We start from the raw sequence: 27,317 nt of genomic DNA, 5'->3' as shown, positions 1-27,317 counted from the left end.
ATAAAGTAAGTTCATCTGTGTGTAAAATCAGGTTACTTAGAACAAGAGAAATATAAAAAACAAAACAAACAAAGAAACAAGTTTAGCATGATAACCAGCTTAAGCTGTTCAAGGGTGCATCCCACAGACTGGAGACACAAGAAGATATCAATGCACAGTGAAGAAACCTCTAGGAAACAGAAGGAGAAAAGAGGTGTTTTTTTAAAAAAAATAGACCAGTCAACTACACTTCAAACTACCATATATGGACAATTGATTACAAAAACCATTATAAAGACCCTTAGCCAGGCCAGATCTGACTGTTATTTAAACTGTATATTATTAAGCAATATGAATTTATGCATATACCTGTGATTTTAAATCTCTCTCTCATTGTAATGTGGCTAATTTAGTGATTATGTAAAAGCAAATATATAATTACTGTATACTTTGTTAATTAATATACTAGCTTCTTATCAGGAACATGCAATAGACCCAATGGCTGGGGAAAACACTATTCCAGAGTCTGGTACCTTTCAAACTAGGAGACTTCAAAGTCTAGATGAAATTACTGGTTAAGTTTCAGAATTTTTTGTATTTGAATGTCTATTGGAACAGCACAATATGAAAAAATTACATTAAAAATAACTATTTTGAGCATCAGGCTGCAGAAACCATCTGTAAACTCATAATTCATGGCATTGAGGGTTTAGCTACTAAAAAAATCCAAAAAGAAAAAAAAAACGTGGTACATAATATGCATAACATTGCTACACTGTTTAGCCAAACACTAGCAAACTTAATAAATTAGTCACAACAAATTATGAACAGGTAAAGAAATTTGCACTGCTTTATGGTAATTACATTTTAAATACCATAACCAACTCCTTAGGGAACCTTAAAAGGGGAAATTGCCTAACCTTATTAGTGATATACAGTTAGCTTAATAGTATAGTCATCCATGTATAACAGAAACAGTGGCAAATTGGCAATGTGCTAAATTGTGCAGATAGATCTCCTTTACTACCATTCATAATTTGGGTTCAGTGACACTGCATCCTAATCGAGGCACATATTATTCAAAACAATCTTGCTCAGTGTCTAATGCCATGTACATTTCTTTTATGGTATCACTACAAATATCAAATCCTGACACAGCAATCTTTGATAAATTAGTTACTGTCCATTCAGTAGGTTAGGTGGAAGATGGCATCTACAAGGAATGACTATATTAACTATTGGTGTATCATACAGCAACACAAACCTGGAGAGAACCGTACACAACGTGTTCCATTAAAGGATATCAGTATGTATGCCGATATGATGTTTTTGGCATTGTAACTCCAGTGTGTAGCCATGATGGCTTGGACCAGTACCATGAGACAGAGAAGCTACTCCTGTCTCCTGCCCGGTGAAGTTTATCAAATGGTGACAACCTGCAGTAAGGGTGACCTATAATATGGATGGGTAGTACAGTATAGTAACTTATTGCAAGTAATTTATATATGGCAGCATCACTGGTAATGTCACTACTCCAAATTTCTGTTTTACTTCTCATGTACGTAGCACTGTAGGACACAGAATAATAATGCCTATCCCAGTTTTTCAACAAAAAAAAAATGTATTATCCAAAGTGAGCTCCAACACCAGGATGAAGGTGAAATTTCACCTATCAGTTTTTAACATGCATATTAATCCATTTACTTTACATTTAAAAACATTACTAGACAGAAAAGATTTAGATTAGCTATAACATGCACAAGGAAGAACAAGCCTTCAGAGACCTCATCCATGATTGGGATCTTAAAATACTCCATTTCTCACACTTAGATATAAGTTGCATTTAAAGCTTTGTATTATTATAAAGATGCATTAATTTTAGCTGTGTTAATTATACATTGCCACTTATGTAGCTTGGCAAAACACTTTAAATCACATATAAAGGCTCTCACCACTCCTTCAAATATTAATTTGGCAAAGGTGTCACTATAACAATTATCACGGTGACAAGTGTGGTGCCTGTTGACCTATATATGCTGGTTAGCACATAATATTAGTATTATAGTCACTTCCTCATAGTAGAGCTCTTTGGGGTTATTTAATTAAAGGGTAACAAATTTAGCCAAATTGACACATGTTTACTTACACTATCAAGCTCTATTTTAAAAACAGGCTTTAGGAAGTATATTAAATAACATATATACCTATCTATAGAGCAAGGGCAGGTCATTCTCAATATCCAGGCCCTCATTTCTGTAGTTTACTGTCACCAGAAATTTGCACAAGCTACGGCCTTGCCACAATCTGAGAACATTGTAAGATCTACCTCTTTGCCAAAACAACGAGGAGTCCTTGTGGTACCTTGTGAGGTGAGTGTGAGGTGGCAGTTATTGAAAAGCTTTGGCAAAGAGTCGTCGCCATGTTAATCTGTATCAGCAAAAACAGTGAAGAATCCTTGTGGCATCTTAGAGACTAAATTTTATTTTGGCAAAAGTTTTCGTGGTCTAGAACCCACTTCATCGGATACACTTCATCGGAGTGAAAATACAGGAACAGGTATAAATACATGAAAGGATGGGGGGTTGCTTTACCAAGTGTGAGGTCAGTCTAATGAGATAAATCAATTAACAGCAGGATACCAAGGGAGGAAAAATAACTTTGAAGCGGTAAGAGAGTTGCCCATTACAGACGAAAAGGAGTAGTTGCGGCACCTTGTAGACTAACAAATTTATTTGAGCATAAGCTTTCGTGAGCTACAGCTCACTTCATCGGATGCATGCAGTGGAAAATACAGTGGGGAGATTTTATATACACAGAGAACATGAAACAATGGGTGTTACCATATACACTGTAACGAGAGTGATCAGGTAAGGTGAGCTATTACCTGCAGGAGAGAAAAAAAAACAAACACAAAACTAAACAAAAAAAACCATTTGTACTGATAATCAAGGTGGGCCACTTCCAGCAGTTGACAAGAATGTGTGAAGAACAGTCGGGGGGGTGGAGAGGAATAAACATGGGGAAATAGTTTTACTTTGTGTAATGACACATCCACTCCCAGTCTTTATTCAAGCCTAACGTAATGGTGTCTAGTTTGCAAATTAATTCCAATTCAGCAGTCTCTCATTGGAGTCTATTTTTGAAGTTTTTTTGTGGAAGAATTGCCACTTTTAGGTCTGTAATTGATTGACCAGAGAGATTGAATGTTATAATTCTTGACATCTGATTTGTGTCCATTTATTCTTTTATGTAGAGACTGTCCAGTTTGGCCAATGTACATGGCAGAGGGGCATTGCTGGCACATGATGGCATATATCACAATGGTAGATGTGCAGGTGAACGAGCCTCTGATAGTGTGGCTGATGTGATTAGGCCCTATGATAGTGTTCCCTGGATAGATATGTGGACACAGCTGGCAATGGGCTTTGTTGCAAGGATAGGTTCCTGGGTTAGTGGTTTTGTTGTGTGGTTGCTGGTGAGTATTTGCTTCAGGTTGGGGGGCTGTCTGTAGGCAGGGACTGGCCTGTCTCCCAAGAGCTGTGAGAGTGATGGGTCATCCTTCAGGATAGGTTGTAGATCCTTGATGATGTGCTGGAGAGGTTTTAGTTGGGGGCTGAAGGTGACCGCTAGTGGCGTTCTGTTATTTTCTTTGTTGGGCCTGTCCTGTAGTAGGTGACTTCTGGGTACTCTTCTGGCTCTGTCAATCTGTTTCTTCATTCAGCAGGTGGGTATTGTAGTTGTAAGAACGCTTGATAGAGATCTTGTTGGTGTTTGTCTCTGTCTGAGGGGTTGGAGCAAATGCGGTTATATCGTAGAGTTTGGCTGTAGACAATGGATTGTGTGGTGTGGTCTGGATGAAAGCTGGAGGCATGTAGATAAGTATAGTGATCAGTAGGTTTCCGGTATAGGGTGGTGTTTATATGACCATCGCTCATTAGCACTGTAGTGTCTAGGAAGTGGACCTCTTGTGTGGACTGGTCCAGGCTGAGGTTGATGGTAGGGTGGAAATCATTGAAATCTTGGTGGAATTCCTCGAGGGCCTCCTTCCCATGGGTCCAGACGATGAAGATGTCATCAGTGTAGTGCAAGTAGAGTAGGAGTGTAAGGGGACAAGAGCTGAGGAAGCATTCTAAGTCAGCCATAAAAATGTTGGCATATTGAGGGGCCATGTTGGGTACCCATAGCAGTCCCGCTGACTTGAAGGTATAAATTGTCCCCAAATCTGAAATAGTTGTGGGTGAGGACAAAGTCTCCTGTATTTTCACTCCATGTATCTGATGAAGTGGGTTCTAGCCCACGAAAGCTTATGCCCAAATAAATTGGTTAGTCTCTAAGGTGCCACAAGGACTCCTCATTGTTTTTGCTGATACAGACTAACACGGCTATGATTCTTTGTCAAAGCTTTTCAATAACTGCCACCTCACACTCTGTCATTGGCTTACTTACAAGGTCTTTGTTATCCCTATCTTTTAAAAAGCCTTGCTGCCACAGGGAAAGGAGTTCTCTGATACAAAGTTCTCCAATGCCTCCCATTTACTTGAATGCTTGACCCACTTGAGAAACTTTGGCAAATCATTTGATCACTGCAGAAGTCAGAAGCACAGGCCTATTTGCTGTTCTCTGACATCAGTGATCACAGCTATATATATTCTCTGACAGGTAATCACATTCTAGTGAAAGTTTATGGTGAAGCAAAATAATTGTTTACTGTGACCTTCTCATGCATGTGGCCCATGTGTTCATTTTTCAAATCTGTCTGGCTTTGGGTAATTACAGTATACATTAGGTAGCAATCACTCCATATCATCCAAAGACTTGCTTGTTGATATGTATTATTTCTGGTATCAACCACTTGATAAATAATCAATGGCAGCTTAGATACAGTAATGGATGGTGGTTTTGGAAGGAGCTATAACAGTCGCTGTGAATCTTCCTTTTCCTCCTTCTAAAGTCCATGGACTAGTTAAATACAACTACATTTCTTGGTCTATGTTTTGCTACTATTGCTTTAAGGATTACAATGTCTAGACAAAAACATGGCCAGTTAAAGATGTCTGTATGATATTTAATATCTATATAAATAAAAATAATTTAAGAGCTTAGATTATGATCATTTAAGTGAAAAACAATGTTAATAATGCTAAAAAAAGTAATACTTTTTTGCTTTTCTCTATTGCCTTCCATCTGAGGATCCTAAAATGACTTACAATGTTATTAAATCACACCCATGAGGTACTTTAAGCTCTATATGACTGATGCACAACATTGTTAAGGTAACACAGTAAATCAGTGACCAGAACCTAGTGCAGTGACTGAAATCACTAGGCCAGGTTTCCAATGTATGTAATGATCAGTGTAGCATAAAGTATGCATATAACTGTAAGCCAGTACGTAGCCTCACCAGCTGCAGAAGGAAAAGTAATCTCCCAAATGAGGTCTCTTCTTATGTCTTTCTTCAGGGCTTGTTTTATTTCCGAATGCACAAACTCAAAACCAGAACAATTCAACTCAAACTAGTCAAAAGTTGCCAAGTCTCACAAGATAAAGCTGCACTGAATTTCAAAACAAGCCCAAACCACCCAAAACAAGCCAGTCTCATTTTGGTTGCCACCAGTCCACATCCACAGTGCCACCGGCCAACTGCCGGTACAGCCATCATACCAGCAGACCCCCAAAACACACACACACACACACACCCGGTGGTGTATCACACCACTAGAAATGCCCCAAGAGTCACTGACCAACAACGGTGGCACTGTGCCACTCCACTCCCCCCCACCGCCCTGTGGAGCCCCTCCATATAGGCCCCAGACCCAGAGGGCCATACCACTCCCCAACCTCCTCCCACCCGCAACTTGCCCCAAGCAGCCCCCCCCCACAGCTTTGCCACCCTCTCCCCCACACAAACCCGCACAGCCTGCATCCCCCCTGCCCCTCGCAGCTCCCGCGATGGGCCATAAAATCAGGTTAGGCTGTCTCTCACTAGATCTCCCGAGCCAGAAATTTCACTTTTGTGATTTAGTTCTTCCATTGATGGTCAAAAACAAGCCCTCTTTTTTTTTTCCTCTTTAAATAGTAACAAAAGTTAACCAAACAAAAAGGTCTTGGGTTCACTTTACATTGTGGTCTAAGGTTTTGGTTGATTATGAATTTCTCTGATGCAGCTTTATCAGTTCTCCTGATTTTATTACGCATCTCATGTTGAGGGTTTTCTGTAAGCCCCAGCCCCTGAGATCATGTGAACATATAAATCGCAGCTTTCGTATTTTTTTTTAAGTTTGTAGCCATTAGGGTTGCAGAGAAAACTTTGAAAATGTGAACGGTATGTAGACTGAAGGCTCAGACACAAGAAAACAAATTGTAAAAGTAATAGATACGAATAAATAAATAAATAAATAAAAATATTAGAAGTGTTAGAAATTTAAGCCAAATTATTTTGGGGGGCTGACTTCTAAGCATTTGAGGGCTAGCAACATTTTTGATCTGTTTGATACAACCTAATTTGTGTCATGATCCCAGTTTTCACAAGTTAGCTATCTAAATCAAGGCACCTAATCCTATATTTGGGGCACAAGTCTGCAAGGCGCTAACCATGCAGGTCCCTGATTCAGACAAGAAACACGCGCTTAACCGTAGCATGCTAGCTTTAATTTTGAAGTCAGTGGGACTATTCCCATGATGGAAATTAAGCATGTGCTTAAGTGCATTGGGGCAAGGATGGCAAGCCACTTACTGGACTATTCAATGGATGTAAACTACAAGCACTTAAGTGCCAAAAAATAGGTCTGTGTGTCCCCGACTGCTGCTTTCATCATAACATCTGTGGCTGACCCATATATTTTCGAAGACTGTGTACAACTGCAGGGGAATGAACATTCAGGCTGGGTTCTGCTTAAGTGAGGATGAAAGTGGGGAAATTCAACCAGTTCCTGGGAATCATTGTCCAAAGCTTCACTTTACGAAGCAAGATTTCCAACAGAGAGGACCAGGAACTCCTGGATCACGGTTCAGGTCCATCCTCCTAATTTCTATTACTGAGTATCTGGCTTTGGATAGGCCTACCGTGCAGTCAGGAACCGTGATTGCCATGGGTGTAGACTTAGCAGACCGAGCTAGGTGAAAGATAGTTTGAACAACATTAGGTGGCAGCACAGGTGGCTACATGGGCTATAGCCCCACCCATCCAGGTACATACTGCAGAGGCCACCAGCTATGCTGCCATGGCTTCACTGCTCCTGTCACTCAAACTAGATTTGATCGAGCTAGCTCAAAGCTAGCTCTGGTATGGCTACACCTGCGTCAATCACAACTCCCAATTGCCATGTAGACATACTCTGACTTCTAGAGCATTTTCCCAGAAGAAGAAATCTACATGTGCATCACAGAACATATTTGTATTCAAAAATGCTTAAGAGTTACATCTCCTGGGTGTTGCAATATGTTTTTTTAAGATGATTAACAAGTCATTAGCTGCTATTATGAAGAGCACTGAGAATATGCTATTAGGAGATGAAAGAATAGAAGATGGAAATTTTCTTTGTTTTGTTTTTATAAAGCTCATGATTGTTAATACTTTCGGTTATAACTGAAAATACCAGTTTTGAAGTATTCTGGTTGTTAAAATACTAAGTCTTTGGATAGATTATTCTATTTGATGTGAGTCTCCTAGTTAAAAAAAAGTCATTGGCCTTTCCAGCATCTACAGGCAATGCTTTTGCCTCTTTGATATGTCATGTATCATTTAACACCAATAATCAATAATTGATTAGGATTCTCTGATCCATCAGAATGCAGATCTCAGAACACACGTTTGTATGCATTCAGATTGGTGACAGGGAGAATCTTGCAGAATATTCTACTGGTGGGTGAAATTCTCCCCAATGCAAAGGGATTATGGATCATTTTAGTTGCACCTAAACCCTATCTTGACAGCATAAGTTGGACTTAAATGATGCATAGGCCAGTGCTGGCCCTCTGCATAGGAGTGAACTTCACCCCAGTATGAAGGGCATGGGCCTCACAAGAGAAGAGAGTTTTGAGGAGAGATTTGAATGAAAAGTGTGTGCATGCCTGGTGGACTAGGATATTTGGTTTCTATTTTCCATTCTTATTTCAACTTTTGTTGCGGGACTCAAAAGATGAGAGAACAGAATGGGGTCTAAGGGCTGGAAATAGTACCAGCATTAATCAAATTCTTTAAGTCCCCTGGATCTTTATAATTCATCTTATAGTGGTAAAATCCTGGCCCTGTCGAAATCAATGACAAAAATTCCATTAGTTTCAATGGAACCAGAGCTTCAACCTAGGAAGTTCTGATTTTTTTAAAAGTTCATTTTAAAATACCTCTTTTCTCTGAATACAGCATTTTTACCTTTGTGGTGAAACTTTTAAACATAACCACTCTAGCCCAGCCATTGAAGGTGGAGTTTGTATTGTTCCATCTTGGCTAAAAATCTCTTTTTCTATGCTATATTGCAGAAGCACACAGACTTCTAACTTCCGGTTATAAATTGCCAGAGGTTCTTTAAATAAACATTTTAATTCACCAAACCACTCTGTACTATTAATTCACTTTATAACATTTCAGATTCTTTCTTCCCGTTCCTTTTGAGAGGAGGCCTCGTTCTCCCCTCACTGCATGCTTGTATGTCCAGTAATACCAATAGGAGCTATGAATACTCACTGAGTAAAAAGGAGACTGCCACAGTATGTTTCACTTTCGAAAACCTCAAAAATCTAGATTCCCAGTTCCACTGAGTTTTGACCTGATGCAGCGGAGGAAAGTGATGGGTAAAGGTGACTGTAAATGCTGGTCATAGTCCAGGGTCAGGGGAAAGAGGGAAGCCCAAATGGCCTGGTCTCCATTAGAAAAGTTGCACCTGTTTAACTAAAATCATTCTTAAATTGATTTAGGTAAACTTGTGCAAATCCTTAACAAAGGCACACCTTAATCCTTGCTTCAACTGGTTTAGCACAATCTGGTAAATTACAGGTGCAAGCTCAACCAATTTAAGCAAGGGTTAAAGTGTGCCTTCTTTAGGGGCTTGCATTAATTAATTCTATCTTGTTAAAAGTCCATTTAGTTCAACTGGTGCAACTTTTCTAATATAGACAGTACCTTAGAGCAGTCTTTTGGATGCGTTATGTTATGCCAGCAGCTGCAGTTCTATCAGGACCACTGTATCGGTCAAGAACCAGGTGGAGCACTCTGCACTTCTCCAAAGGGAAATCCTCATGTTGGCCATATGCAGGACCAAGAACCCAGCTTTCTGTGTGTCTGTGTATACACATGCAAACCAGTACTGCCTGAAGAACATTCAAAAATATGAATTTAGCTCCAAATCTTGCTCCCGGCACACATCTCAAGCATCTTCTCTGTACCCTGTGGTTCAACCACTTTTGGGTCTAGAGTGGAAAAGAATAATTTTCAATTATCTCTAGGCAGCAGTGTGGCCTCTTTAGTCACACTACCAGTCTCAGAGCTGGAGATTCATCTGTATCACATGCACGCTGTATTTTGTGAGGAAGAGAATGGCTGATGGGGCTGTCTAGTGATATATCTACCTCCTTGTCTCTTCTCCAGCCTGTTGCACATCAGCTTGCCTGGAGACCTTATATAGCACACAAGGGAACAAGCTTCATAAATCTTGGTTTCTCTGTACCCCATGCACCCCATAAAATGGAGCCACCGTGGCTCTGTTTTTCACCAAGCCATTCACATCTGAAGAGGGAGAACAAGATTTTCTCCTGGGTTGTAATAGAAAAGTCATCTTATTGCTCAGGGTCTCTGATTGGGAGCATTCCAATGAAACTGTGATCAGGTAGAAGTTTAATTCAATTTTGGTACAAAAAATGTATCTGCAAAATTGAGAGTGTCCTTTGGAAAGTTTGGCCACCAATGAGCTAAATGTTAACCAGCTAAACTGAACTAAATTTATGACATTAAAGACTAAGAGAGCTAAGTGTGTATTGCTTGTCTAAGACAAGTATGTGATAGAAGATTACCTCTATTAGAAGGTTATAAACACCAAGGAGAAAGAGGAAATAATTTATTGCTGAACAAGGGGATATAACTAAGGAAAAAGGAATTAAAATAAGAAATGAAAATTGAGTGTATTCCCATAAAAGCTTCCTAAACAGTGAAATGTGTCAATCTCAAAGGGAATTGGTGAAAGTCTCATTAAGAGGACATGTACAACTAGAAGACAAATCTCAAGGTAAGGTACTAAACTAACAGAGAAGGTTTGTATTGGTAGTAGGATGGACTGGATTATCATCTTTTTTATTTCTTCTAGGTCTGTGCCACTTCTAACTCTATGAATGTGCAGTCTGGACATGACTAACCAAACTACATTTAAAAGGTGTTGCAGAATTGCCACAACACTAAGCAACAGAGCAGAGTGTTTTTGATGGATTAACTTAATTTATATCTGCTTCTGTGACTATTCTAACAATCATTCCCAAGTATACAGGCTACATATTTAAAGTCGTCTTGGGTCAATTTGTGAATTTGTAAGTAATTTTTCCTAGGTCAATAGAATATGAATCCCTATGGCCTACTTTCCCGTATAGGATAGGAAGTCTTTACAAGTCTGGAGCATCATGAAGTATAGAATGTCACTTAGGGCCTGATCCAAAACTAATTGCCATCAAAATCTGGTTTTGTGTTTATTGCTAGGGCAGAGAGATGATCAATAAGACATACTGGCCATTGAAAAATGCAGTGTGGGTGCAATATATGCTCCAAGTAGGATACAGCCCTTCCAAAACATTTGGAATTCTTAGCGTACCCAAACATATGGCCAAAATTTCAATTTTGCATATTTCTAATAACTGCATATTAACATTCACTTTGCATAGCCTAGACAGCATCACATGGACTCTGTGAACTCAATTAAAGAAAATGATTCTGTGTCTTGCATTAATTGATACTGTTTATCTGTTCACAGATGTCCCTCACAATATTCTGCATTCAGATCCCTTTCTCAATTATCTTTAACTTTCCTCTTTAATTCTACATATTCATCTAAAATCAACTGATAAATATATTAGAAATATGGGGAGAGTTTCTTCTGAGCTCTGGCCTTTTTGAACCACTCTGGACGTGACAAGGCACTAGGAAACAGCTGGATCTGGATAGCTGAAATTTCCCCTGGTAGGGAAATTTCAGCGGGAACACAGTATATGGTTACTCTACATTGTAAACTGGGGCTTAGACTCAAATTTGAGCCCAACCTCCATCCCTCTCACCCCTATCGTACAAAAATCTTTCTGACGTGGGTCAGCAGCTTTCAAGACCCAGGTCCTAGAACCCAACAGGGGAATCTTACTGGGACTCCTGCCTAAGCCCCAACATTTTGCAGTGTGGATGCAATTCAAGCCTCAATTCACACACGCACGTCTGAAAAGTTCACCAATGCTATCCTACAATCCCCTAGGCCTGTGTTTCTTGGTCATTCTACCACAAAAGTGTCCCACTCGATTGCACCGAACCAGAAGCAACCCTACTTGATTCAAACACTGTTCAAATGAACCTGCTCAGTGTTTAATTCTTCCTTTCCACACAGACCATTCACCTGGAAACACATAAGCGTCTCTTGTGTTAGTTATGGCCACCAATAGGAAGAAGCTCTACACCAACTGCACTGCCAGCTAGCCAGAAGAACACAACTGAATTCTGGTAAATCTGTAGTGTGAGGAGAGCAAAATATTTGATTTCAGTAAGAGTGCAAGAAACGATTATGCACACAAAGAAATTTAAAAGATGCTTGAGGCATGGGGATCCACCAGACTGTCTGTCAGTGCAAATAGCAAGTCAAGTGGCAAGATCAAGGATTGTAACAGCATCTCTGGGAGCTCACCTTCTACCTGCCTCTTCTATGTGCAATTTGACCATGCTCTGGGGCCTTCAGAGAGCCCTGATCCCACAGTAGTGCAGGACAATCTGCTAACAAGGGATGGTTATAACCCCTGAGTCACAGGAAGCAGAGAATAGCCAGCAGCCATGGGAAGAAACTCAAGAAGTAACTGGTTTTCATGCTGGTTACTGAGGAGACTATGCTGATTGAGTAACTACAGCATATCCTGGTAAATTACTCAGAGGACCTGTTTGGGGAGCAGCCCTCAGCAGAACAGTCAGCAAGGCAGCGGAGACAGAAATAGCCCCAGAGCTGGAGCCAGGTATGTTTTTGCCTCCATCTTTGTTAATAATATACCAATTGGAGGGATTTCTGTCCTATGACCCAGTATAATTATTATTATAACCTAGGGATTGTAACATGTTTCCATTAATGGCAGAACTCACACCCACTCCCTCCCCTAACCCACTCCCAACCAAATGGAATTCTAAATGGATACCAGGAACCTAAAACAAAAAAAGTTTAAAAAGTTAACAGTCATGACATTTTCACTAGATACTCAGATTACCACAAATATGGATTGGGACAATAAAATTAAGAGACTTGAAGTGTCTTCCCTGCTAGCATGCTGCACAAACCAGCCATGCCAGACCACTCTGAGCCCACCTGTCTGAGTACTCCAAACTGTACCATCATGCAGGTGGAAGTATATGTAATCCATTGGTCCCATAGTATAAGTCCCAACTGTCCCAAGAGGGCTCTATACAGTCCTGGGGTATGAGAGAACACAGGGTGCTTTGAGGAAGACTGTAATACCTCTCCAACGTAAAGCAGCATCTTGTTGATTTTCCCATGGATTTTAATCCACTCCTGGCTGGTTATGCTTCTATACTTTTCACAGAGCAGGAACTCCAGGCAGTTGGTTAGATTTTAGGGCAGGGCATACATTCATAGATTCCAAGGCCAGAAGAGACCATTGTGATCATCTATTTCGACCTGCTATATAACACAGGCCATAGAACTTCCCCAAAATGATTCCTACAGCAAATCTTTTAGAAAAACATCCACATTTAATTTAAATATTGTCGGTGATGGAGAATCCATCAAGACTCTTTGTAAATTGTTCCAATGGATAATTACTCTCTGTTAAAAATGTATGCCTTATTTCCAGTCTGAATTCATCTAACTTCAACTTCCAGCCATTGGATCACATTATACTTTTCTCTGCTAGTTTGAAGAGCCCATTGTTAAAATATTTGTTCCCCCTGTAGGTACTTACAGACTAATCAAGCCATCCATTAACCTTGTCTTTGTCCAGAAAAATAAATTATTCTCCTTGAGCCTACCAATGGAATGCACGTTTTCTAATCCTTTAATTATTCTCATGGCTCTTCTCTGAATTTATCAACACTTTTCTCAAATTATTGACACCATAACTGGACACAGTATTCCAGCATCAGGCACACCAGTGCCAAATACACATTGCTATTACCTGTCTCTTTGTGATAACTGGGGTTCCCGCCAAGAGGGGTAGCCTCAGTGTGAGAGGATACCATGACATCATCTGGAAGGAGGGTCCCAACTATGGGATCATTTCTCTCCAATCCAACTTGAGGTTCTCCTTCCAACAAGACTTTCATCCTCCTCAACACTGCATAAGGCTGTCAGACTATGAACCTTCTCTATGTACGTGTCTCTCTTATCTCCTCCAGTTCAGCCATTCTGGTCTCAAGAGCCCATCTGTGCTCTGAGGTCCACGAGTTGCTTGCATCAAATGCACATATATGGCATCTGCCCACACGACCTCCTACTGGTTCCTCTAGTGAATCCATAATGCTGAATCTGTCATTGCATTAATTTCCATGGCAACAGATGCTGATGCCACAAATAGAGTTTTAATCCCAGAATACAGAAAAAGGAAAAAGCTGGGTTGTGAAAGAGAATTCTTTTTCAAAGACAAATATTAAAGATAATTGCAAAGTGAATATAGCAAATTACTTGCTAAGTTAATTTTCTTTTATATAAATATTCTCTTTTTAGACTATTGTGCCACTAAGAAGGGCATTCTCACCTTGAAGCTTGATGGGCTTAAAATAACATTCATGCATAGATGATTAAATACGCTAATATTTGTCTCATTTTGATTATCCTTGATTACATGACATCCTTTTTCTTATCTGCTGATAATTTTAGTATTAAAATATCTTGAGAAATTATGCATGATTATTCTCAGTGGCATCTGCACATTTCAGAAGGTATTGGTGGCAGTGTAAATCCCGGTTTATGAGATATAAATAGTAATATTTAGGATATTTGTGACCTTGGGGAATTTCCAAAATGCATTACAAAATTAGGGCCCAATCCAGAGCCCATTGAAACCAATAGGTGTTCAATGAGGCCCTTAAATTGACATATGAGTTGTAATTATGCCTAGGGTCATCCTGCTTACACTCTAGTTCCCCTTTTTTATACTCTTCAGAGAGGGAAAATCACAAGACCTTTTGCATGCAACCTTGTATTCTGACCATTTCTCCTAGCATCTATCCTCACCATCCCCTATCTTAATTGCTCTTTGAGGTGCTCAGTAATTATCCCAAACAATCTGAGGCTAGAGACCTGAATGAGACGGTTTTCTTGTCTTTTCCATTGGCCATTATCTTTGAAAACTCGTGGCGAATGGGGGAAGTCCCGGATGACTGGAAAAAGGCTAATGTAGTGCCAATCTTTAAAAAAGGGAAGGAGGAGGATCCTGGGAACTACAGGCTAGTCAGCCTCACCTCAGTCCCCGGAAAAATCATGGAGCAGGTCCTCAAAGAATCAATCCTGAAGCATTTACATGAGAGGAAAGTGATCAGGAACAGTTAGCATGGATTCACCAAGGGAAGGTCATGCCTGACTAATCTAATCGCCTTTTATGATGAGATTACTGGTTCTGTGGATGAAGGGAAAGCAGTGGATGTGTTGTTCCTTGACTTTAGCAAAGCTTTTGACACGGTCTCCCACAGTATTCTTCTCAGCAAGTTAAAGAAGTATAGGCTGGATGAATGCACTATAAGGTGGGTAGAAAGCTGGCTAGATTCTCGGGCTCAACGGGTAGTGATCAATGGCTCCATGTCTAGTTGGCAGCCGGTGTCAAGTGGAGTGCCCCAGGGGTCGGTCCTGGGGCCGGTTTTGTTCAATATCTTCATAAATGATCTGGAGGATGGTGTGGATTGCACCCTCAGCAAGTTTGCAGATGACACTAAACTGGGAGGAGTGGTAGATACGCTGGAGGGCAGGGATAGGATACAGAGGGACCTAGACAAATTGGAGGATTGGGCCAAAAGAAATGTGATGAGGTTCAATAAGGATAAGTGCAGGGTCCTGCACTTGTGACGGAAGAACCCAATGCACAGCTACAGACTAGGGACCGAATGGCTAGGCAGCAGTTCTGCGGAAAAGGACCTAGGGGTGACAGTGGACGAGAAGCTGGATATGAGTCAGCAGTGTGCCCTTGTTGCCAAGAAGGCCAATGGCATTTTGGGATGTATAAGTAGGGGCATAGTGAGCAGATCGAGGGACGTGATCGTCCCCCTCTATTCGACATTGGTGAGGCCTCATCTGGAGTACTGTGTCCAGTTTTGGGCCCCACACTACAAGAAAGATGTGGATAAATTGGAGAGAGTCCAGCGGAGGGCAACAAAAATGATTAGGGGTCTGGAACACATGACTTATGAGGAGAGGCTGAGGGAACTGGGATTGTTTAGTCTACAGAAGAGAAGAATGAGGGGGGATTTGATAGCTGCTTTCAACTACCTGAGAGGTGGTTCCAGAGAGGATGGTTCTAGACTATTCTCAGTGGTAGAAGAGGACAGGACAAGGAGTAGTGGTCTCAAGTTGCAGTGGGGGAGGTCTAGGTTGGATATTAGGAAAACTTTTTCACTTGGAGGGTGGTGAAACACTGGAATGCATTACCTAGGGAGGTGGTAGAATCTCCTTCCTTAGAAGTTTTTAAGGTCAGGCTTGATAAAGCCCTGGCTGGGATGATTTAATTGGGGATTGGTCCTGCTTTGAGCGGGGGGTTGGACTAGATGACCTCCTGAGGTCCCTTCCAACCCTAATATTCTATGATTCTATGATACGTAAAGAGGCACTCTCCTATTCAGCAGTGGTGCTGAAAGATTTGCAAGACCAGCCTTAAATGTTTATCCATAGGGGACCACTCTTCCCAGTAAAATTTAGAGCAGCCCCTAATCTGCTCTAAGTTAAGTGATCCCAATTTGGACTGCATGTAGCGAAAAGTTCCTCTCCTAACATGGTTAACTTAGCATATCTTGACTTGTCTTGGGGGATCTGGCTCACAGTGAACATTTCTTAGAGGTATGGATGGGATCTTGATCCAGCCCCTTCTGTGTATTTGGATGTGTTAGCAAACATTGAAAATTCAATCCAACGAAATGCATGGGAAACCGATATAACTCCACGAAAACTAGAGCTTTCCCAGAGTCAGATTAAAATCAGCTATGACCGCTGCTAATGCATCCAGACTCATTAGCAGTGAGCCAATGGGATTACAATGTAACGCTAGCAGGAAAAAAAAATATGCATCTGGATTTCTCCTAATTGTTCTGAGTTTGCCATAGACTTCAAATGCACTTTAGTTTGGGGGAGACAATTTAATCAGAGTAAAGATCTCTATGATGATAACAACTAAACAGAAAGCAATTATAATTCACACTCAAAAACTACATTAAAAAACATTAAGGTTGTGACACAAACTGAGAAAAGTAATAAAATCCACAGGTAAAGGAAGACACTTACTATAGTGTATTTTCTCCAATACTTAGGTACAACAGGACATCTCCTTAACTGACTTCTTGATGTGCCCTATTGGAGAATTAGAGGGCATATGGCAGGTTTCACTCTTAAGTGCATTTTCTTTCATGGTGCTTTGTCTCAGCCTTCACATTGTTTTAACATAGGAGTGTGTGTCTGTGCGTGAGCAAGCGAATTCACTTTTATACTAAATGCTACAGGAAAAAATATTAAAGGGGAATTGTGTAAATGTTAAAGTTTAAACCTGACCTTTGACATTTGGAAACCTTTGAACTGATGGTTTTAAAATGTTCGAAATGTTTCCAAGTAATCTCATTGGAAATACTGTTTCACTGGCATAGAACTTGCATTTCACAAAGCCCTGAGTAAAATATCTATTAGGTTAAAGCCTGTCCAGTCACAGATTATTTTGCTGGTCACTGAACAATAAAAGCAGAAATGATTATCTCAATCATATCACATGAATCAGAAAATTTTGACGTCCCAGTTGACATTCATTTTAGTGGCTCTTTTAAAGAGTGTCATTTTCAAAGTTACTTTTTTTTTTATCTTTAGCTATTGCAATGCTGAGAGTGACTTATAAATTACTGAAAATATATCTGCAGTTGTGGTTTAGCCATGTAGGTCCCAGGATGTTAGAGACACAAGGTGGGTAAAATAATATATTTTACTGGACCAACTTCAGTTGGTGAAAGAGAATGTTTCGAGCTCCACAGAGCTCTTCTTCAGGTCTGGGAAAGGTAATCAGAGTGTCACATGGTGACCTGCCAGGTGGAACAGACTGTTAAGCATAAGGAGTTAACAAGAAACCATTCAAAATTAAGTGGGCAATTGACACCTTGTCTCTCAAAAGATATTCACATTTTCATTTTTATGTTCAATACCAGTCTTAAAATATTTGGTAATGGCAGTCGAACAAAAAATATATAGAAAAGAGATACTGGTAAAATCAGTATCTTGTGTCTCAATTATTGTTAAATGCTTTAGTTTAATACATTATTTGTTGTTACTTAAGGATTCTGAAACACTCTTACGGTACTCCAATTTTATAGTAATTAATGCAACTCTATTATAATGAAACTAATTACCTATAATCACAATCTCATATTTCAGAGTAATACACTTTAATAATTTCAGTCAAATACCACAAACGCTTATTGTGATGGAATGCACCCTTGTATTCACACTCTACATACCATTGTAATACTCTGCATACAAAATATATCTTATATCTTTTTAAACTTGCAGGTCAATAATATGGTGAAATATATGTACAGTTATGAACATCAAATAAAATCACAATTGAAATGCGTTTACCAGACAGTCTGGGGAGCGGGCAAGCCTGTTTCTCACCTGTTTCTTAAAGGCAAAGGACAAGAGGAAACCCCTACCCAGATGTCAAAGCTGATTGGCAATCACCTATCAAGCAGCCATTTTTTGGCATGAAAAGCAGGGAAGGCAAGAGACGAGAAATGTGCATTTCAGCATATAGAGGTGAAAACAAACAGCATGGAACTTCACCCACAACACTCCATGTCTCCTTGCTGTCAGCTAGAAAGAATTTTATCGGGGGGGGGCGCTCTTGGGAAAATGCATTTCAAAGGGTGAGTGAACTATAAAACTGAGGGGCAAAACCACCCCAAATTATCTTTCCCCACTCATCTCTCTCTTTTCACCTAAAGAGAAAAAAAGAAACAGCCATTGGATTTTCATAGACTAAGATTGGCTCCCAGTCTGGTCACTAATGTTACTGGTACATCTGGTAAGGGACTTCTTGAACCAAGTCTAGTTTGTTAAGTTTAGAAAGTATTTTATCTTTATTTTTGTAACCATTTCTGACTTTAATTCCTCATTACTTGTACTCATTTAAAAACCTCTCTCTTTGTAATTAAATAAGCTTGTTTTATTCTTTAATCAAAACTAAACCAGTGTTGTGAACTGTGGGTAATTCCATTTGAGATAGCAAATGTTTCATCTTGATCCCTTAGAGGGACAACAGACCTAATATATCTGGACTGCTCAGGTGAAGTCTAGACAGTGAAGAACACACGTTTTGGGGGGGAAATCTGGGAGTTGACCATGTGTGGGGGTTACCATGTGGTAACCACAGCTGTGTTACCAGAGAAATCCCCCAGACTCTATTTTGTATCCCTGCCCTCCATTTTTGAATAAGCAAGAGTCACTCCACCATTGGAAGCTGCAGGTCACATGGTACTTCAAAAACAGGGGAAAGATCAGATGCATAGACAACATAGAATTGGTGGGAAAACTAAAGTAGGGGAAAGGTCAGCAAATCGTAACTCTGAGGTCATCAACGGTTGCAGGCTAAAAATAGAACTGGCCGCAAACATGCACGGAATGTTAGCAGTGAGCATGTGTAGTAAAGATTGACAGAGATATTAGGAAAAAAACATCTAGAAAGTTCTGACAGGACAGTATAGAAGACAGTTGGCAGAAGAGAGATAGCAGGAGCTGAAGAGAGTACGCTAGGAGTCTAGAAGTTGACAGGAAAGGGGGCAGGGCGGTTAGGTGAAGAACAGATGAGAGCAAAGCGAAGCAAACCAAAGTCAGCAGATAGAGTAAGCCTGTCAATTATTAGTATAACGTGTGTTTATGCGTGCTTGGGTTAGTGAAGGTGCGTGTTTGTTTTATGTTCATTGTAAAAGCAATGTATATACGCAAGACTTACAGTACATTTAAGAATTGCTGTCAGCAGCCTGTGACAGACTGGCCATCTGTACCAGAGTGCAACCACTTAGAATCATCTCAACTATGTGACTGTGGTTTGGAGTGCTCTTTAACTTGTTGTAAAGGCTTTGTGTCTTAGATTATTGTATTAGGGATTATTATTTGCACCAATAAAAAGGTGTTGTGTTTTGGAAAGAAACACTGTCTTTGTGTCAATCATTTATTGGAAGGCTGTATCTGCATCTTCCAGGTAATTCCTCAGCCACCCTGGAGACCTACACCTTAGGAAAACAGATTGGTTTGTAGGTGAGCTATTCTGGTGGTACCTTAAATCTGTGTTTAGGGTAATGGCTGCTGGAAGCCAGAGTGTGACTGGAGTATGTTGGCAGGCTGCAGCTATACACAGACACTCAGGGCGTTACCTGCATAATGGCAGACTGTTTGTGAGTGACTCAGTTGGGAGCTACATAGCAAAGCATAGTGAGGCACCAAAGGTTGCAGGGCAGGTGGAGACAGCCCCTCTCTGATCTGGATTGCACGTTGAAATGTCTACTTATACACACACTTACCTCTAAGCACTTCTGTAGAGGCATCAACTTCACATGACTACTCTTGTGCTTAATGTTAAAACATATGCATAACGATTGTCAGGAGCAGAGCTAGACTGGTACAGTAACCATGTTTTGTTTATTAGTTTTGCAGGGAGCTTTGCTATTTCAAAATTTCCTCCATTCCAGAATACAATTAAAAAATAGAAATTTTCCAAAAACTGAAATTCTGAAGCAAAACTGTTTTGAGTCTTTTTTTTTTTGAAAAAAAATCAAAAAAGAGTTTGTTGCAATTATGATTCTTCTCCCTTCTTCCCCACATTTTACAGAAGGGGGCAGACTGGCAGAACACCCACCCATTATCTCCATATTTTCCTCTCTTCCTATATTTCTAAACCTATCAGATGCACTGCAATTTTTCCAGGTCACTTGAGTGTGTATGATATTTGATCTGAAGTTTGTGAGCCATACTGTAACCCTACAAATCAGCCCAAATTATTCTCCTAGAGCAGGATAGGAATTAGATTGTCACTCCTAGTGACAGTCTCATTCCTGTTCCCCACTCGCTCCCAAGGAAGTAACCTGCACCAGTCTCCTCCAGTGCATGGGCTGGCCCCCTGGGTAAGCGGAGCAAAGACTCCACCAACTCATTCCTCTCCCACCTGCATAGGATGGGGCACCCTGGCAGTGGTTTCCCTTCCCCCTGCATATGCTTAGGTGTGGGTTACCTATATAGGGGCTCCTTATGCCCACCTTGCTCCTCTTCACAGCCACATAAGAGGACTCACAAGTCAGCCCTATATAATTAAGTCTTGATACATTTTGTAGAAGTCCTAAGATTTTTTTCAAAGATACCCAGCAAACAGCACTGCAGATTTAATAGGAAACTTGCAAAAGAATTTGAGTGACTTTTTTTAACCATGCGTGCTACGTATGCTTCTTATGTTTGCTCACTTAGATGCTCCCAAGTCTAGATACATCTGCTAACACTCGTCAGTTCATACCACTAGCAAAAATAGTGCTGTCACTTATGTTCTTATCAGCAATTAGCAACCAGATTAAAGTTATGTTTAGGAAAAATAATAAGACAAGTACAGTAACAGAGTGTGAGGAAGGAGGGATAGTGGGAAATACTCTCATTGTGCTAAATAAATTCAATTTAGCAGTTACTTGACACAAATTGTGCTAGATCTGATTAGTATTAACAACAATGTACATATCCCAAAGACATTTTGAAGTCTTTTACAAAGGACTGATTCAGTTGCCATTTAAGTCAATGGCAAAACTATTGATTTCAGTGGATACAAAGATCATGCCTCATTCCCCACTCTGTTGCACCACTTTTACACTTGTGTAGGGGAGTTGGGAATTACACCTTCATTTCCCAATTACTCAAATTCAGGTAGAAAACTGAAATCAGTCAGTGTGTATGCAATTACAGGATTGGCCTGGGATTAAAATATGTCAGGACTTGATAAGGTATGACCCCAAATCCTACCCAAAATAAATGGGTAGCATTGTGCCTGATTTGGTCTCAAGGAACAAACCTTATCAGGACTCTGACATGATGCCTAAAAATTGTGGCACTTCATCTCCTTTTTGAAGATGAAAATCATAGCACTTAGAAATGGAAAAGACATATTAGAATGCTGGAGAACGTTATCAATGGCAGAGGAGAGAGAGAGAGACAGACAGACACACTGACATCAGAGGGCTATAAATTGGCCACGGACAGGAGTGGTAATACTTTACATGCCTCAGCTCAATAGCACACAGTGCACGGGACATTAAAACATTTTTACTGACAGACAGAACGTTGCCCAGGACACTGAGTTTATCATCTGATCGGCATAAAGTCCTAGCGAGTCATCATGCAGGAGCAGATATCAAGCAATTGGCAGAATTTTCCTGAATTAATCTGAAAGACAATTTACAAGTGTGAATATTGCCAAAACACCCATGAACCTTGGAGTTTACTTGTTCCCTCATTAATTATATCAATATTCAAAGTTAAACAAACACTAAACTTGCTCCTTTTAAATATAAAAACTTACATTTTCAAATGTGAGCTACAACTTAATCGCCCCATGACTGCATGACATTTAGCATGTAACTATATGGTGTCTGCTTATGCTCTGATTGAAGTCATTGAGAGTTTTGCTGTTAAAGGAATAGGAAGCAAGAGCAATCCCATGGTCAGTGAAATATTTACTAGGAGTTTTCATCACAGCATTGAAATATCTGGCTATGCTACATAAAGGAAACTGATACTTTGTATAAAATAGTTTACCAACAGCAGCTAGCAGGCCATTAAATTCATTAAATAATAAAGATTTATATGGATGAATGCAGTAAATCATTTAATTCCAGCAAGTTCTTAGCTGGACCTTCTGGTTGAGCTTTTCAAAGTAGCTTAGGAGATTTAGACTCATGTATAAACAAATTTTAACCATTATTCCTAATGTTGTTGCTTTGTTTAAATAAAAACACAGCTTGGATTTTTTTTTGTACTTATATTTCCTTCAGTTCACTTTGACATCAGTTCCACAGATCAAAGAAAATACGTCAGAACTGTAGTATCTGTACAGATTAAGTGATACGGGAATGGAGAAGGAGAATTATTTGCAACTTGCCGATACAAACATAAAAAGGCTAATGGCAAGAGACTAATAATTTCTTTTTAAAGGTAATTATTTAGTGAGGACAATGGGGTCATTGTTTCATCAAAACACCATTAGAAACAGTTTGCTTTTTGTAGTATTCACTGAATAATTCATACATTCAAAAATAAATCAAATTGTTTTATATATTTATTTGGCCTCCACAAGACAGATCCTACATTTTCCCTAATATTTACTTACACTTGTTAATACTTCTCTGATAGATGAATTAACAGAGTTACAGCTGAATTAGTAGAGTCAAATCGAAATTTTGTATGTTTGTGATATTTCAGCAGTTCAAGAGAGCTGAATAGTAAAAGGTCAGTTTCCAGCCAAGGATAGCAGTTAGGCTACTGATAAGCTGAGACAACAACCTGTCATGCTGACCAATGTTGTCTTATTGTTTCCTTCTAACTCCTCCATTTATCTGTATCCATCTGTTGGCTCTTGGTCTTATGCTCAAATTATAAAGTTCTTTAGAGCAGGGATCATCTTTGTTCTGTGTTTGTACATTACTTAGCACATCGGGGACCTGGTCAATGACTGGGGCTCCTAGATGCTCTGGAAATACAAAAAATAAAGATGATAATGTTTTAAAAAAGCTGTAAGCTATAATGCAACTAGCAGGTCAGACTAGATGATTATAGTGGTCTCTTCTAGTCTCAAAATCAAGGAAAACAGATGTTGTGGCAATAGGCATTTGGCTCTGGAAAAGCACCTGCTGTAGTGTTAATTTTGAAATAGAAAAGCAATTTACAATAGTTCTCTTTCCCCCCCTGTCATAAATATAAAGGGAAGGGTAAACCCCTTTGAAATCCCTCCTGGCCAGGGGAAAGCTCCTCTCACCTGTAAAGGGTTAAGAAGCTAAAGGTAACCTCGCTGGCACCTGACCAAAATGACCAATGAGGAGACAAGATACTTTCAAAAGCTGGGAGGAGGGAGAGAAACAAAGGGTCTGTGGGTCTGTCTATAGTCTGTAGGGGATAGACCAGGAATGGAGTCTTCGAACTTTTAGTAAGTAATCTAGCTAGGTACGTGTTAGATTATGATTTCTTTAAATGGCTGAGAAAAGAACTGTGCTGAATAGAATAACTATTTCTGTCTGTGTATCTTTTTTGTAACTTAAGGTTTTGCCTAGAGGGGTTCTCTATGTTTTTGAATCTAATTACCCTGTAAGATATCTACCATCCTGATTTTACAGGGGGGATTTCTTTATTTCTATTTACTTCTATTTTTATTAAAAGTCTTCTTGTAAGAAAACTGAATGCTTTTTCATTGTTCTCAGATCCAAGGGTTTGGGTCTGTGGTCACCTATGCAAATTGGTGAGGCTTTTTATCCAACATTTCCCAGGAAAGGGGGGGTGCAAGTGTTGGGAGGATTGTTCATTGTTCTTAAGATCCAAGGGTCTGGGTCTGTAGTCACCTAGGCAAATTGGTGAGGCTTTTTACCAAACCTTGTCCAGGAAGTGGGGTGCAAGGTTTTGGGAAGTATTTTGGGGGGAAAGACGCGTCCAAACAGCTCTTCCCCAGTAACCAGTATTAGTTTGGTGGTGGTAGCGGCCAATCCAAGGACGACGGGTGGAATATTTTGTACCTTGGGGAAGTTTTGACCTAAGGTGGTAAAGATAAGCTTAGGAGGTTTTTCATGCAGGTCCCCACATCTGTACCCTAGAGTTCAGAGTGGGGGAGGAACCTTGACACCCCCTTTCAGGAAAAAAAATGGCAGAATCATTTTAAGTCACCTTTGTGCAGACTAGCACTTGCAAACATTCATCCAAAGAGAGAAAGTTCTGAGCAACTGGAAACAGAATTATACTGAAAGCTCTTACACATCGTTACTATTATAACGTTAATTACACCGTGCCTAGAGGGCAGTTGAACACACTGTACTGGCACTGTACAAACAGAACACGTCTATATCATCTTGATCCCATTTGGAATGTGGGTTTTACATCATTTGTATGCATGACATGAGCCCTAATTGCATCTGAGATTTTAGAAATCACGAAGGTTAGAGTGAATCTCCACCCTTTCACTATAGAGCATATGTTTAATATTTCAGTATTAATGTATATAAGAATCAGTTGCACTAAAAGGAGAGGTAATAGGGCAGACAGAGGCATAGAGCAAGGCATTCAGTGGACCTGCTGGAACCTAATGTCTCATTAATATAATCAAGGCATCATCACTTTTTGTTGTATCCACGTCCAATTCATGGATATGCTTTAGTAACAGATGAAAGCATCAGCTTTGTCTACACTTTCTCTGGAAAAAAAAATGCACCAGAAACACATGGAGGACAATAGAGACTGCACATCAAAACATTAATGTTTTTAGAAGATGACCCTGAAAGATGAAAGCTAAAAGATGGTCCCAGTACACCCATTTAAGTGCTTGAGAAAAACCACAAAGCAAGTAGAAAGAAAAGGAAGAGCTAGCATCAAAGCATGATTTTAATGTGCTTTTCCATCTACATAATTATCCAAAGTGCTGATAATTCAGAAGGGAAAGGGTTTATCTGAACAATTAACATCTCTCTTTCTAAAACACAGAATAAAACTTCCAGAAGAGATATTTAGTTTTAGAAGTTTTCCTGTAAGGGAATTCAAATGTTGTGCATCACAGTGGAAGGAGAAGGAGAAAGTCAGAGGGTAACTTCAGTTTGCTGCATACTTATGCTACTGCTGGGCCATCACCAGAACACATCAGATGACAGTAGTTATACTTAGAGCAAGAGGACTCAGAAGGGGGATCCAGTAGATAGATTTCCAAAGTGCAGTTAAGAAATATGTCACTGATCTCCTTTTATGTAGATTCCTTTTTGTCCTCCTGTTGCTACAGTAATCTAACAACTGTTGAAGTCAATGAAATATTCCATTAACTTCACTGGACATTGGATCAGGCCCATACAGCTTCTAACTGTCCTAACTAGAAAAGTCATTCTTCTTCCTTACTAGTTTTTAAAACAGTCTATCTAAACTTCTCCTTTAACTTAGGGTGTTTCTTTAATAAAAAAAAAGAAAAGAAAAAAAGGTGATTGCTAGAGACAGATTTTCCTCCAGTCCCTAATAGAGTGGACAGTACAGAACATAGGTGATGCTTGAAAGGAAGTAAGCCTAGTGGTAAAAATCACATTATATGTTGATCAATGTGTATTCCATCTATAATTGTTATGCACCTCAGAAATAAATATGCACACCAGGGTGTTTAATATTAGGCATTTACATGTTTAAGAATGTAAACAAAGATCACAGTCTGCTCTCAGTTATACTGGTCTAACTGATAGTAGTAATCACTGAAGTTAATGGAATTGCTCAGGTTTTAATCCAGTGTAACTGAGAAGAATCTGGCTGGCTGTGGCCTGTTTTTCAGATATGTTGAGCACCCAGAGCTTCCACTGACCTGTGGAGTGGCTCAGCAACTAAAAATTTTGGCCAAACTATCAGCTGATGATCCTGCACAATATTTAATTGTCACCTTATCAGCAGGACCAAGCCCTTTTAAACTGTATTTGCTGCTGCTCGAATTAAAGTTAATTTAGGATCAAAAAATGTAACATCACTTTTGTTGGGAATACTGGGAAAGATACCACATAGCTTTCAACAAACCTTCTTCAGTAGAGCTATGCTGGACTTGCACCAGTGTAAATTAGAGCAGAATTTGACCTGAGCATTTTGTAATATGACAACCTCTCACCAAGAAATGAAAAGTGATACCAAAATAGTCACCCCTAGTTACTACAATCCAAGAGTGAATGGATAGTGCTCCCCATCTGTCTGTAGCAAGCATTTAAGGTTCATCCCTGCCAGGGCTGAGTACCTCATACAACAGTTGTTTGTAAGCTCTCAAAACCCGCTCAGAACAGTTATTTTAACAAACAAGTTGCCCACACCTCCAATTCCTAGAGCTGGGCAGAGAAAGATAATTCCATTTCATGGAGGATTTTGATTTTTTGAAATCAGGTTTTGCTCCAATTTGCATCAAAACCCAAAAATCTCAAAAGTTCTCTTCAAAAAGGAATGCAACCCTTGCTCAGGGGCAGTCCGCATGGCAGGCTGCCCCAAAGACACTGACCCCGGAAGCCAGATGGACCACTTTTCAGAGACAGTCTGGCAGGGGGATGCTGAGGAGTGCGGTGGGTGACCAGGCAGGAAACCAGTGAAGTTTCCGATGGGTTCTGTCATGTCATCCAAATCTAACCATTTCCACACAAAATGTGTTTCAATTGCAACGGATTGGTAAATTCCAAATGAGGGGTTTCGTCTGATTTTTTCCAACCAACTATATTAAATTACTCCACCTCCACGCCTCGTGCCCTGCGAGCATAAAACAGAAGTAAAGATTAGGGCTCCTCTGAGTGCCATGGGGCTGCTCTGTAATCATTTATGTATACTGTATAGTCTACATGTTTGTCTGATTGTTGTAAGTGGATTTCATGTATGACTGTCTTGGACTAAATCAATAGGGCTGTTGATAAATTTACAGGAAGGCAAGACCGTGATTTGAAATAAGTTGTCCCTCAAAACACTTGGTGGGATGGGGTGGGGGATGTTACAAAACACATGAGACAATGCACGGGCCTTTTGCTTTGATGCTCTAGCTCAGTCCTCTGTGGAGATCGCATGCTCAAAACTAGTTTGATCTAGGGGGCTTGTGAGCGACGAGTGATAGCAACAGCAGTTATGTATTGCATCACAGAACGGCGGAGGGGTGGGGCACTTTGGCCCCACCCATTCCAATTCCTGCGATTGGGTCCCGCTGCCCTAGGA

This window comes from Lepidochelys olivacea, assembly GCF_965140295.1.
Source record: "Lepidochelys olivacea isolate rLepOli2 genome assembly, chromosome: 11".
Taxonomy (NCBI): domain Eukaryota; kingdom Metazoa; phylum Chordata; order Testudines; family Cheloniidae; genus Lepidochelys; species Lepidochelys olivacea.
The sequence above is the reverse complement of the archived record's forward strand: the minus strand, read 5'-3'. Positions refer to the sequence as shown.